The sequence below is a fragment of the Kogia breviceps genome, chromosome 12 (assembly GCF_026419965.1).
Source record: "Kogia breviceps isolate mKogBre1 chromosome 12, mKogBre1 haplotype 1, whole genome shotgun sequence".
NCBI lineage: Eukaryota > Metazoa > Chordata > Mammalia > Artiodactyla > Physeteridae > Kogia > Kogia breviceps.
The window spans coordinates 71,936,686-71,951,016 of NC_081321.1; positions in this window are offsets into that span (position 1 = coordinate 71,936,686).

The window sequence follows — 14,331 nt, forward strand, 5'->3', positions numbered from 1 at the left end:
GACTCCTCAAAAACCTAGTAGTGGCTAAGAAAGATGCAGGAATAGGTGCATTTTCAATAGCCTGGAATTTGAACCAAAGAAATTTAGGTTTGAGTGTGATGTGGCCCGAGGACATCTGGGTCATAGCTATTTTATGACAATTTAATCAGTCCTAGTAATGAAAAATCCATCCATCTACTGCATGTAAGCTTATTGCCAGAGTATGCCAGCCATCCAAGATGAAGAACTAAGAAACAGCCCCAAATAACAGCAGAACATTACTCAACTTGGTGTATGTAGCCCAAAAAGCCTGCAGCTTTGTTTAATAGGATTATGTTTAATCTGAAAGGACACCACTAGAGATAATGTAAAACACTGAATGGCCTGAAGTGGCAGTGAAATTATTCAAATCCTGGACTCGAGGAGTTCTTAATCAGGGCCCCTGGAATGCTGCAGTAATTTAATAAGTTTAAATTGGTTTCACTTGGATAGATCCAGATTTGTGTTACAGATGTTATCCCACCCAAATCTCCTGTACAGGTTCATCAAAAAGGGGATCATGCCTAAGCAATCTGTGGAAATTTAAAAAGAAATAAATTCCAGAGCTTGAATCTGAAAAGAGAAATGTGTCAGATAGAAAGGCTTACCCAAGTAAAAGCCTGTGAATGTGTTGATTTTAAACAAAATAAAAACATCACTAATGCTAAAGGTTATTGAATTTCTTTTCCTTTCAATGAATTATAATATTTTAAGATAAAGATGTTAAGTATATACATTTGAGACACAACTATAAAAATTAATACATCCAAAATTAGTAAATTCAACTGGATCTAATAGAGGTGCACACACAATAAGTAATACAGTATATAGAGTATCAATGAAAATGCAAAAAGTTAGGCTTCATGCAAAAGAGAGAATAGGTGATTTTTAGGGGGTCAGAAGCTCTGCACAAGCAGTCTCTGCTCATAAGCTGTAGAACAAAAACAATTCACATCTATACTGCTGAACTGAAATAGGATTTTAAATGCCTATCACCAGGTATAAAGGAACTCATCTCACTTCCAAATGGAAAACACTGAACAGGACAAAAATTAGTTGATTTATTATTCATCAGCATTACCAACACTCTTACAATATGTATTTCAACGCTCAGTATGAAATACGCTGAGCAATTGCCCACATTTTCTCACTTTCACAAGGGCATTTGCTAAGTGCCTATTAAATGAATGTAACTAATCATGGTATATGTGTGTAAATTGTGCATAAATGTATCAAAATTCAAATCACCACTCCATTCAACTCGTAACATCCAGCAGGTGGTCTGAAGAACATTTTAGAACAACGAATTTGCTAAGCAACCTCTATCACCAGCTAAATAACTTTCAGCAAGAATCTTAATTATGTGCAGGTGCAGATGACTGTACCCATAATACAGTTAAATGGCCACATCTCAGGTATCAAGTATGTGTAACTTTGGAGCTGGGGATGGAAGGAAAGGAAACTAATCTTTATTGAACAAAGTTCCTGAGATAAAATGACTTACTCGGGCTTCCCTGGTGGCGCGGTGGTTGAGAGTCTGCCTGCCCATGAAGGGGACACGGGTTCGTGCCCCGGTCCGGGAAGATCCCACATGCTGAGGAGTGGCTGGGCCCGTGAACCATGGCCGCTGAGCCTGCGCGTCCAGAGCCTGTGCTCCGCAACGGAAGAGGCCACAACAGTGAGAGGCCCACGTACAAAAAAAAAAAGACTTACTCTACATCATAAATGACCACGATAGCTGGAGTTTTAACCTAGTTCAGTGGACATCAAAGTCCACACTTTTCTCTGCTTCCTCACAATGTCTTTCTACTGTACATAACCCATTGAATCTACTTGGAAATATGCCTCTTTTTGAATCTCGACTCACTTCTCCCTCTGGCTGCCCTGTTCAAATCTTCTACATTCTAGTTACTCCCAGTAACTATAGCTATCTTTTAAAAGTATAGCTATGGGGCTTCCAGATTCATCATGGTATAACACAAAAATATATAGCCCCTCTTCTCTCAAAAATCACCAAAAAATCAAAGATCTAGGACAGAAATGCAAATACATCTTTGAAAAAAATCCCAGGTGGCATCTGTGATCCCAAACCACAAGGTATGAAGATGGAAGAAACATGGGGAAGACGTAAAATTATTTGTCACAAAGGACGAAGAGCAATCCTACATCCCTGGACAGTGGGTATTTTGGTGGGTTCAATTCCACAAGTTTCAACGTTTCCTCATCTATAAAATGGAAATGGTAATAGTACATAACACAGCATTGTAATAAGAATGACATGAGAAAAGAATGTGGTGTGGGGTATAGAGACACCTATTGAAAACCTCACTGGAAGTTCATTAGATACATCAAGGCAGATGGAAATACAGACCTGAAGTTCATGAGGAATGCCAGGGCTGCTGGTATATACACTTGGGAGCCATTGACACATAAGTGAGAGTTGAAGCTGTGTGAATGAAATACGTGGGAGACAGAAGAGGTGCAGTAGATGGGACAAATAAGCACTCAAGAAATCAAAATTATTACAATAACATTTATAACTACAATAATAATTTTAAAATAAGAACTATTGCTAGGCACTGGGCTAACCACCTCACATCATTTCTCCTTATTTCTGTCAAAAGCTACTTTTTTTTTTTTTTTTTTTTTTTTGCGGTATGCGGGCCTCTCACTGTTGTGGCCTCTCCCGTTGCGGAGCACAGGCTCCGGACGCACAGGCTCAGCGGCCATGGCGCACGGGCTTAGTTGCTCCGCGGCATGTGGGATCTTCCCGGACCAGGGCACGAACCCGTGTCTCCTGCATCGGCAGGCGGATTCTCAACCACTGCGCCACCAGGGAAGCCCATCAAAAGCTACTTTTGATAGATACTACTGTTCTGATTTTATTGATGAGACAAATGAAAATTACACAATAACTTTTTATAGCTGTGGATATTATTATCTTTCTAAGCTATAACTGGAATGTAAGATTATGTGCCACTTAGGATGTGCTGGGCTATATTGTGCTGCCAGAAATAGAAAGCATTAGCCAGTCAATTAGCCAAGCAAATGCAACGGATGAATACAGTAAAGCGCAGATGGACAGTAGCTCAGTAATAGCTGAAAAATGAAAGAAGGGAGTATCCTCAGGTGAGAAAGATTTGAGCATGTCCAGATTCCTTCCACTGTATGGTGATGACCTCTTCTTCAGAAATATGACTTTAATAAATGGCTGGACATGTACATAAAGGAGCTGGACAAAGAGAGTTGCACAAAAACAAGACAAACAAACAAAAAAAACTGTGTAGATCAAGGTGGGCTAGATAGAGATTGAGTGGGTGGAATATGCCAGAACCGAAACTAGGAAAAGCTATTATTTGTTTAGAAGAGATAGAATCCTCTATCAAGTCAATGCCAAATGAAAATTGTCTTAAGAATAAGTCCTAAAATAAACCTACTTATACGGTGCTAAGTTTGAATCATTTTACGTATTTCTAGAGTACTCAGAGATAAAGATGAATGTTGTTCACGATCTTAGCAGTCATAAGAGATTGTCAAATAATATGCCTACATCAAAACAACAGACTATAATCCCCTCTCCAGATGTGAATTGTATAAAATGCATTGATCATAAGAAGGACAAATTTGGAGGGGTGTAGTTTTATCACAAATGTGGGGAAATAATTCAGTATCAGCCACATGAGAAACCAATCCAGAGCCTTTAAAAGCTTCTCCTTCTTTTCCTTGCTCTTTCTGCTTCTCATTCTATATTCAATAGATATATCCATTTATTTCCTCCACTATTCATCAAGCCTGCTTTCAGGGAAGGATCAATTATTCACAAATTGTCCTCAAAAGATCCAGCCGTTGGGTCAAATACAAAAGAGTCCTTAAAAAAATAGTTTTTTCAGACATAGCCAAAGTGTCATAATCATGAATTACCCTGTCTCTTGAAATGTAGAAGAACCACTGATTCAAACACTTTGTGTAAGTGGAAGCTGTGTGAAAGATGGCTAGCTGTCCATTAAAAATTGGAGCTTCCCCTCTCACTGGGAAGCAGAACCTAAATATAGGCTATATTATCAACATCCCTTGCATTGAGATATAGTCACATGAGTAGAATTCACAAACAATGAGCAACAGTGATGTATGCACCTTTGGCGCCAAGGTTTTTAAGAAAATGGTAGTGAATTCTAAGAAGATACCCACCAACTAGAAACCTCTATTTACATTTGACAGATATATAAGTGAGAAATAAAGTTTGATTGTGCTAAGCCATAGAAATTTTGTTTTTGATGTTTTTGTTGTTTCAGCAGTATCATGAATATGTTTTTTTAAAGTCATAAATGTTATTTGGCTTTGGCTTTTCTTTCTAAGAAAAAGGTTTCAACTGCTATGAGCAGAATTTCTAAAAGTATCTCAAGGCAGGAAATTTCTAGATGTTATAAACATTTAAATATTCTTGTAGATAAATAAATATTTACCGATTATTAGTCACTGCTAAGCCCTGTTCTAAGCCTTTTCCATGTATTATCTCATATCTTCACAGTAATCTATACAGAAGTGCTATTATTATCATCTCCACCAAAAAATGGGCAAACTGTGACAAAAGACACTAAACAATTTGCTCATGATCACCCAACACTTCTTTACCATCAAGCTTTAATACCCCTGTATAGAAAAGTTCTAAGACTGTCTACAAAATACTTCCAATCAGTATTGGGCAGCAGCAATAAATTTTTAGACTGTTCAATGAAGCAAGCATTTACAATATGAGAATCAGCTCATAGTTGACTTTAAATGAGTACTTCAATTTCTCAGGTGAAAAGTATTTTAAAATGGGAAATATGAAGAATTTTTATTCTCTCTCTGAGAATTTTTCTAAACCTCAACCTCTGAGAAATAAATAGCCTCTGACAGCATTAATGTGGTTTCCTTTCCCATAGACATTACAGATTAAAGAAACTTTACTTTGCATAAGGCCCTTACATAGTAATATAGCAACAAAGGTCTTTCAGGCTAAGTAGATCAGCAGCCCCAAAATGTTTCTCTGCAAAGCAATTTAGATGTCTCTTCTGGGAAGCCTGATCTTCATAAGAAGGAGGTTTGAGAATATACCCTAGGAAAATACCAACTTTCTGAGTAAAATTCAGCAAGAAAACACCACATTGCTCCTACTTGTTTGCTTTTTAATTCTTGCTCCTATTTTATTTCCTGGCTTATTTTTTTCTTATGGTATGCTATTATTTCAATAAATCTGTTTTTTTTTAAGAGAACTTTATTATTTTTATTTTTTTGGCTGCGTTGGGTCTTCGTTGCTCTGCGGGCTTTCTCTGGTTGCGGCGAGCAGGGGCTACTCTTCGTTGAGGTGCATGAGCTCCTCACTGCAGTGGCTTCTCTTGTTGTGGAGCACAGGCTCCAGGTGCACGGGCTTCAGTAGTTGTGACACGTGGGCTCAGTAGCTGTGGGTCATGGGCTCTAGAGAACAGGCTCAGTAGTTATGGTACACGGGCTTAGTTGCTCCACGGCATGTGGGATCTTCCTGGACCAGGGCTCAAACCCGTGTCCGCTGCACTAGCAGGTGGATTCTTAACCACTGTACCACCAGGGAAGCCCTGTTTCTTTTGATAAAAGTCTCCTTTGAGTCCCTGAAGTCTTAAATCTCTTGCCCTATGCTTCATATACCTGTAATCTTACTGCATTTTCAGAGTTATAAACATAAATTACCTCTAGGGTAATTTATGTTTATAACTGATTCTTTAACATGCATAAAAAATCATCTAAGTTTATTAAAACGTATATTGATAGGTTCCATCTGAAATATTCTGATTTTAATTAACAAGTTAAGTTAATTTCAATGTAGGTAGTCAAACTCTGAGAAAAGGAGCTTTGTACGCTATTCTACCCTAATTTAGCTGCACTAAAGACCACAACTTGAAAGGCACTGTAAATTCTCACACCTGAAAACACTCTATAAATACTTGTAGGTAAATCTTTGTTTTTCCTTCAACATTTTCCTATTTTCATTTATAAGTAAAGAAAATTGATTAAATCCCTCCATAATACTTTTGTACATTCTTGATAAGGTTTGATACAGAAAATGTAATCACTGAAATTGCTGGTTGTCAGTATGATAAAATATTGATGTAAGCTTACCACCTGTTTCTATGGATACAGCCACATATTTTTACATTTCCATCACAGGTCACGTGAATAGCCAACAGAAATATATGGATTTAATTCTGTATGGAACAAGAGAATTATAAATAAGTAAGTATTTTGTGTATTAAACAAGAGAGGTTTAAAGCTGAAATGTTTATTAGGGATATAATTCAATACAATCCTGGCCTAGTAGCAAATGTAATTTATACAAAATTACTTTTATAAGCTCATAGTCAACTAGAAAGCTATAAGTTTAAAATCATTAACTTGGTATAGGGAAGCTTAGGCAGACATACAGCCTGAATTCCATTAAACTAGTTTGCAAAGATAGATAGATAGATAGATAGATAGATAGATGTGTGTATCTGTGTGTATATTTTAGTGAAAAATTTACTTTCCATAAAACTAGATTTTTTTTTTCATGATCATAGTTCTCCAAAAAGTTAATTCATTTCCAAAGAGTTCTGTCTAGTCAAGATGATTCATTTTATTTCTGATTCAATAATTTACAATCTATTACTCAGTCTTTGGGGAATGACAGAGCAAGCATAACTGAAGGTTAAAGCATAGGACGTTTTGTATGGGCTGGAATGAAGCATGTGAGCACCTAAAAAAGGCTTCAGACAGCTTTTAAAAATATTTTTAAAATCTGCGTTCAGAAGAAAAGCTGATTGCCACGCTGGGAAAAAGAGGAATTAAGAGAATAACTATTGTATATTGTTTCAAGAAATCATTTTAAGCTCAGGCCCCAAACGTGCATCCCCAACTAAGGAAAAAAAAAAAAATGTCAGCAGTTCATTGGATTGATTCTCCTTTTCAGAATGGCCATCATTTATTTCACTCAAGCAAAAACATACAAACTCAAAGTGCTTATCAAATACTCCTTCAACCACATACAATATTCTCCCTGAGAGAATTTCTGTTAACTATAACTTTATTTCTATCACCTTACATTTCCAATGGTACCTTGGCATTCCAGTGATACATTAATGATACTTACAGATTGACATCTTAGGTAACTTCACCCCTGGACTAACCATTAATATAGCATTAAGTGTGTTTGCTAGAATATTATTGAAATATACGGATTCCAATATGTGAGGCAAGTGAGAAGGTAATATACTAGGAAAATAGGAAATATAAACTGCTAAGTGGTATTGTAAGTTAAAAAAGCAAGGTAAGGAAGGTAAGTAAGAGTGAAGACATGATGGTATGCCTTCTCTAATAGCTACAGTTGATCTCTTGAGTTCTTCATTTTTACGTCAATTATGACTGGCATAAGTTATGCCTGGTGATACTGTTATATGCATACTTATCTCTTCTTTCAGGTTATAAATTATTTACAAAAAAGAAGATAACCTCTTATTTATCTTTGCTCTCTCCTCGGTTTTAAAAAATATATATATATTGTAAAGAGCAGTGTTGACTGAGTTTAATTAAACGAACATAAGACTGAAGGTAGAGAGGGATTTCTGCAGTTCAAGATCTTACAAGTGTAGACATCCCACAAACTGATCAAAAGGAAAGGATGGTGATGAAAGTGAGTGGCTGATTTTTAAAAATAAGTGTGATTGGGAAGTTTGAGAAATTCTGAGAACAAGGTATTAAAAGATGATCAATATTAAGGATTCTTAATTACTAAATAATCTTAATTACTACAATAATGTCCAAGGTTGGAGTAATGTGGAAATATAGAATATCTTACAGAAATGAGTGTTTAATTTTTCTGAAATAAGGATAAAATATATAGATGCTGATAGACAATAGTCATAAGAAAATGGAAAAGTGGCATGATCATATGGCATAAACCATAAAGAGAGAGGGACTAGTCAGTGATGGCGTCATATCAATGGTCTGGAAGCAACAACAGAAAGCATGGAATTTACTGACTTCACCTTTGTTTCATAAGGTTTGAAGGTCTTTAATGGCAGGACACAACACACTGATACTCAAATAGATGAAATGCAGAACTCTTTGTTATACTCCAAAGGAGAGAAATCTGCCAGTCAGAGCCACAGAGAGCACTGCATCCTGGAAGAGGACAAGGGCAAGCTAGAGCTGGAGGAGGCAGTTTATATAGGACTTCAAGTTATCTAGATTTCTAGGGCTCCCTGTGGATTGGCTAATTTGCATAATGTCAGTTTCCCAACTCAGGGGTACAGGGGCTATCCCCAGGTGTTGGTACCTGGCCCTGGGGAAATTAGGATGTGGGTATAGTGGGCCTGGAGTATGAAAGCCCAGTAAGAGAAGTGGTTAGGGTGTGGACTTAATCAGCTAATCAAAAAGAATGGATCAGCCTCTAGCCAGGACTTCAAAATTAGGTCAAAACAGCATTACTTAAAACAAAGGAAAACAAAAAAACTGTTTTACAATCTTGACTGCTGAGTTCAGGGGAATGGAGAAGGAGAAGCTTTCTTCCTTTCCAAGATTAAAATTCATAATCAGTTGCTCTTTAGAGATCTTGTCAGAAGATCTGATCTCTTTAGAATTGAGGACCTACCTTAAGGGAGCATCTGGAAGTATTTGATCGAAGTCTATATTATCATGTATAAACCTTTAACAAACACTAGAAACACAGAATTCAATTTACCCCTTGAAGATTTAGAGAAATATTTTTAGAAGATAATAAAGCAATACTATAAAACATGACTATCAAGTATAGGATTCCTAAATCTGGGTCCTCAATTTATCAGCTGCATAACTACTGTCAATAGGTCCCCGCTTAATTTCAAGCATATTGACTGTGAGAGGTATATATCCTTAAGATGTTACATGGTAATCTGAAGAAATGCTCCTCTAATTCTTACTGACCTCTCAGAATGCTTTCTTTGCCACTATCACATACATCCATACACATACAAACACAGACACACACACACACCCCAGACCTCTGTTAACATTTTTACTGGAGAAATTAAATTATCTATTATAATAATTTTGATGATCTCTCTACAAAAGAAGATTAAACATCAATAATTATAGAAATGGTTACAGTATATTCTAAACATATGAGGTTGATAACACCCCTGATGCTATTAGAGATTTAACACTGGTCCAAATGACCACCAGTGTGACCTAGTATAGCATATTTTATGTTCCAATATCTATTTGATTCTTAAAAATGAAACTAGGGTCAAAGAAAATTGCACTGAACAAGTTAAACAGCAAGGAAGATTTAATTCAAGACTATAGCCGTAGGGTAGAGTAATTGAACTCGACTCCATTGAAACAAAAGCAAGAAAAGTGTTTAAATACTAGTGCGAGCTAGTGGAAAAGTACTGGAGGAAGGGACTGTTGAGGGGAGAGTGGTCAGTATGATCTGGCCACCAGTGTTTGCTAATTGGCACTTATCTAACTTATCTACCCTCCCACAGAGACAGGGAGATAGAGGTACTACCTTCCTTGAAGACTATATTTCAAAGCAATGGCTCCTAGGTCCTAGAGAAAGACCCTGGGTTATAACACTGGCTAGAGGCTGAGAGAAGACTCAGGGAAAGAATTAATAACTGCACGTTTTTTAAAGTAAATGCTCTAAGAAGAAAAGTCAGGGGCCTACTGTCAGAAAGCAATCTGTGAAAAGTTTAGTCAAGCTCAGGGAAATATTAAGGTCATTTTGGTCATTTGGAAGAGAAATTTTTATCCTTTCAACTGCATTATAAATTTCAATCGCATGTTTTCTTAGCTGTGTAAACTAATGTCTCTTCATACAATATTTATTCATCAATTTATTTACACATTTATCAGATATCTACTACATGGAACACATTAGATTTAGCCAGGGGAGATGTAAACTTTAACAAGGAATTTAAAATATTAACAAAACAAAGGGAGTAATAAATAAATTACTTCAGGAGGGTAAGAAAAGTATAGATGCCAATGAATGTGTTCTTGTAAATTAGGTGTATATTTAATTTTAATAGATAATCATATTCCATATGACTTCGTATAACTCACTTAAAAAAAAGTGTAATTAATCCTTTTACAAAGCACTTTTTTTTCCTAAATCATCTACCTTTTAATTCTGCATGCTAAAATTAGATTTTTTTTGAATTTTATGGAATTTACCAATGTAGATGAAAGTCATATTTTTCAGGTGTTAATTTTATAAAACAAAATGTACATAGTTTGACTTTTTATTTCCTATTTTGTTCTGCTCTTTTTTTTTTTTTTTTTTTTTGCGGTACGCGGGTCTCTCACTGTTGTGGCCTCTCCCGTTGCGGAGCACAGGCTCCGGACGCACAGGCTCAGCGGCCATGGCTCACGGGCCCAGCCGCTCCGCGGCATGTGGGATCCTCCCGGACCGGGGCACGAACCTGCGTCCCCTGCATCGGCAGGCAGACTTCAACCACTGCGCCACCAGGGAAGCCCTGTTCTGCTCTTAATTTGGATTGTTGTTGCTGTTGAAAACCAACCCTAAATATTGGCCTCTTTGCTATTGGCTATATGTCTTTTATTTTTGAAAAAGGAATCACTTTTGCAACGCATACTTTTCAATCTTTTTTTTTTTTTTTCCCTCACAGCTCAACTAAGCTAAACCACAGATGAACTTAATTTTGGTTTCTGGCGTTTTTAGTCATTCTAGAAATGGAAATGTCAGTTTACAGTCTAACTTTAAAAGCTTCCTGTTGTTGATTAATATACACACATGTCAATAATCCATTGTTTATCAGTGAAAGCCAGGCTCCTGCAAGACCAAGCAGGTGGAAAGAGGGCTATTACTCATCTTTGGAGATGAGATCTTTGAAAGGGATTTTTATAGAAAGTGTTTTCAAACCAATTTATTTCCATTAAATATGCCCATAGTTATAAGCAACAAACACACTGAGATGTAGTAATGGAGATGCAAAAAAGCCATTTTTCTGGCTTACTTCACAGCAATAGCATTTCCCTTCACACCTCACTTACATTTTTAAAACACTTTAAAACTTTTTACATCACCAATCATATTGTAAGTTTAAAAAGTGTACAATTCATTTACAAAAGCCAAACTGAACCGACTAAACATAAACTAATATTTTACACCACCCATTTATTGAATTTTGCTTCTTGTTATATGATATATAAAAAGGCCTTATAAATTATTGAATACCCAACAAAATAACTGAACTTGACAATTTTCTAAAACTATAAAAATTCAAGTGTTCTGACAGCTAGACTTTTCATTTGAGTGGTAAGAGAAAAACTATTTTAAACAGAAAGTAAGTGAAATTTTTCATAAATCAAGTCAATATTATTGATTTTTAACTGGGTAGTTCTCATATAATTAGAGTGCCACCTCGTGGGGAAGTACATTAGACCAGGTGTGTTTCAGCAGTTCTAACAAGAGTTCCCTAATTTTCCATCTTTATAGTAACTAAGTTGCAAGAATTAAAACTAAGATATGAGAAGATAGCTGTAGTTCTGACGAAGGAGCTTCTGTGCAAAATGGAGTGAAAATATAGTCACTCTGAAAGCTAACAGTGTAATTTTACAGTGTGTTTTCTGAGAACTGCAGACTTTCTTGGCATAAAGATTCTCAACACAGATTGACTGTGTCCACTCCCCTTCCACACACACTAAGATACTTAACCAAACGCTAGCATGGCTTCTATCAGCAGTGTCCACGGTCAAACATTTTTACTGATCTCCTGAAGCAGTGGCATCTTGGCTTCTGTTAGAAATACTTCCCAATACTGAGTCCTTCTCACTTCCAGGAAATGTATCTGTATTTCTAACTATAACCCCACGTTATAATCTAAATTCCTTTTCTTTTGTTCTTCCCTCAGTGGAACTAGAGAAAGAATCTATGGACCACTGAGTTAAAGCTGAGAGCACTCTTATAGATAAAGTAGGCCATTTTACAGATGACAAAACTGAAGCTCATTTTTTATTTTAATAAATTGATGTGTTTATTTATTTATTTATGGCTGCGCTGGGTCTTTGTTGCTGCACGCGGGCTTTCTCTAGTTGCGGCGAGCAGGGGTTACTCTTCATTGCAGTGCACGGACTTCCCATTGCGGTGGCTTCTCTTGCTGTGGAGCACCGGCTCTAGGTGCGCGGCTTTCAGTAGTTGTGGCTCGCAGGCTCTAGACCGCAGGCTCAGTAGTTGCGGTGCACGGGCTTAGTTGCTCTGCAGCATGTGGGATCTTCCTGGAACAGGGCTTGAACCCGTGTTCCCTGCATTGGCAGGTGGGTTCTTAACCACTGCATCACCGGGGAAACCCTGAAGTTTATTTTTTTTTTAAGTCAATTGCTTAAATCAAAAGAGCAAATTAAGAACTTCTCTGGTGGTCCAGTGGTTAAGAATCTGCCTTCCAATGCAGGGGATGCAGGTTCGATCCCTGGCCGGGGAACTAAGATCCCACATGCTATGGGGTAACTAAGCCTGCGTGCCACAACTACTGAGCCTGAATGCCACAACTAGAGAGCCCAAGTGCCACAACTACAGAGCCCACAAGCTCTGGAGCCCATGCCACAACGAAGAGCCCGTGTGCCACAACTAAGATCTGATACAGCCAAAAATAAATAAATAAATTTTTTTTTTTTTTTTAAAGGAGCAAATTAATGCCAGAACAGGATTCGTTTCTAGGACCTGATTTAAAACCTGGTAGTCTCTACTCCAGAACACTGTGTGTTCCCTCCTTGGGTATGATCATCTTGATAAGTGTCATCAAATGCCACAAAATGTGTGGTTTGCCCTCAGTCTTCTCTTCCTAAAGTTTCAATATGACTAATCTCCCCTCTGACACTCTTCAAAATTCCCACCTAGTTCTTCTTTCCCAGTACATAGTACCTAGTACAACATGAACACATTACGGTCCCTCAGTACTTATTGAGGGTCCTCACCCTTCTTAGCTACATCTCTAAACTTCTTTTCTACCTTGGTGTGGATCTGAGATATGCTCACCATAAGAAAATAGCCTTTGTATGTTCATGGCTTACAATGATCATTGCTCCATTTAAAATATATAGCCCATCAAGTTGGATTTTAGCAAACTATAGCAGTAAATGTGACAACTAATGATTGACCCTGTGTAAAAAGTATGAACTTCCTATTATCTGACGGTTCATATAGATATGAAGATAAAACCCTTAGTGACAGAAATTATAAAATATATTTGTGGTTTCTCCTACAGAATATTAGCCATGCTTATACCTGTATCCTATTCCTCACTGACTTCCAATATATATGCCTGTCAAGCAGCGAAGTGACTTGGCATCCCATTTTTATTATTGCTATAGTCAATTTATCACGCACAAAGTAAAAATTATTATTATAGAATCATGGGTTCTGGTTTTTGTTGTTGTTGTTCTTAGGCTCAAATTCCTACTTGTACATAAAAATATTAATTTATTCAGTAGAGAGTTTTCTAAAGATATTGACTGCTCTCAAATGTTATATAAAGGTCTTCCAAAGAATCAAACTACTGTTGGTTTTTGTGCCCTTGATTCCACTTAGAAACACTGATCTGTAGGATACTTATGTCTGGAGTCAATTGTTCACTTTATGCCACTCAAACACACATGAGATGGCAGGCAAACACCATGGCATCAACCAGGGACAACAACAAAGAATAAATCACTGTGCTTCCAATATGTGAAAGAAAGCTCCTGAAATTGAGAGATGTGCAGTGAAAACTTGGAATACGATGACATAAGACAAAAAATATGAATTCAGCCAAAGGAATCCTTATTGATATCCAACAGCATATTCTATTATGATTGCCTTTATTTCTCTTTGACTTAAAATACATTTAGTGCCCAATTCACATTATTCCTTAATATTTATAAATAATTTTTAAAGTCTAAAGTTATGTGTAATGTAAACCAAAAAAAATGTATATATTCTTGCTCAAACAAAATAAATACAAAAACTAAAAACCTAGAAATCAGAGGGACTTTTCCTTAACAATCAAATAATTCCTTATTGGTTTGAAGAATAACTACAGCTGTAAGGAAATATCAATATTGGTGAGAACATACTTCTAACAGTACATGCAGAAGGCTGAATTTTAATTATCTACCAATCTGTCTCTCCCACTACTCTAGGTCCCTTGAGGGATTATATCTTATTTATCTTCACGACTTTATCATTGAACATACTTTCTATCACATAGGAGTTCAATAAATGTTTGTTCAAATAAGCTACACCCAGTGCTTATTGAATTGGTGATTAGAGTCAGAAAAACATTA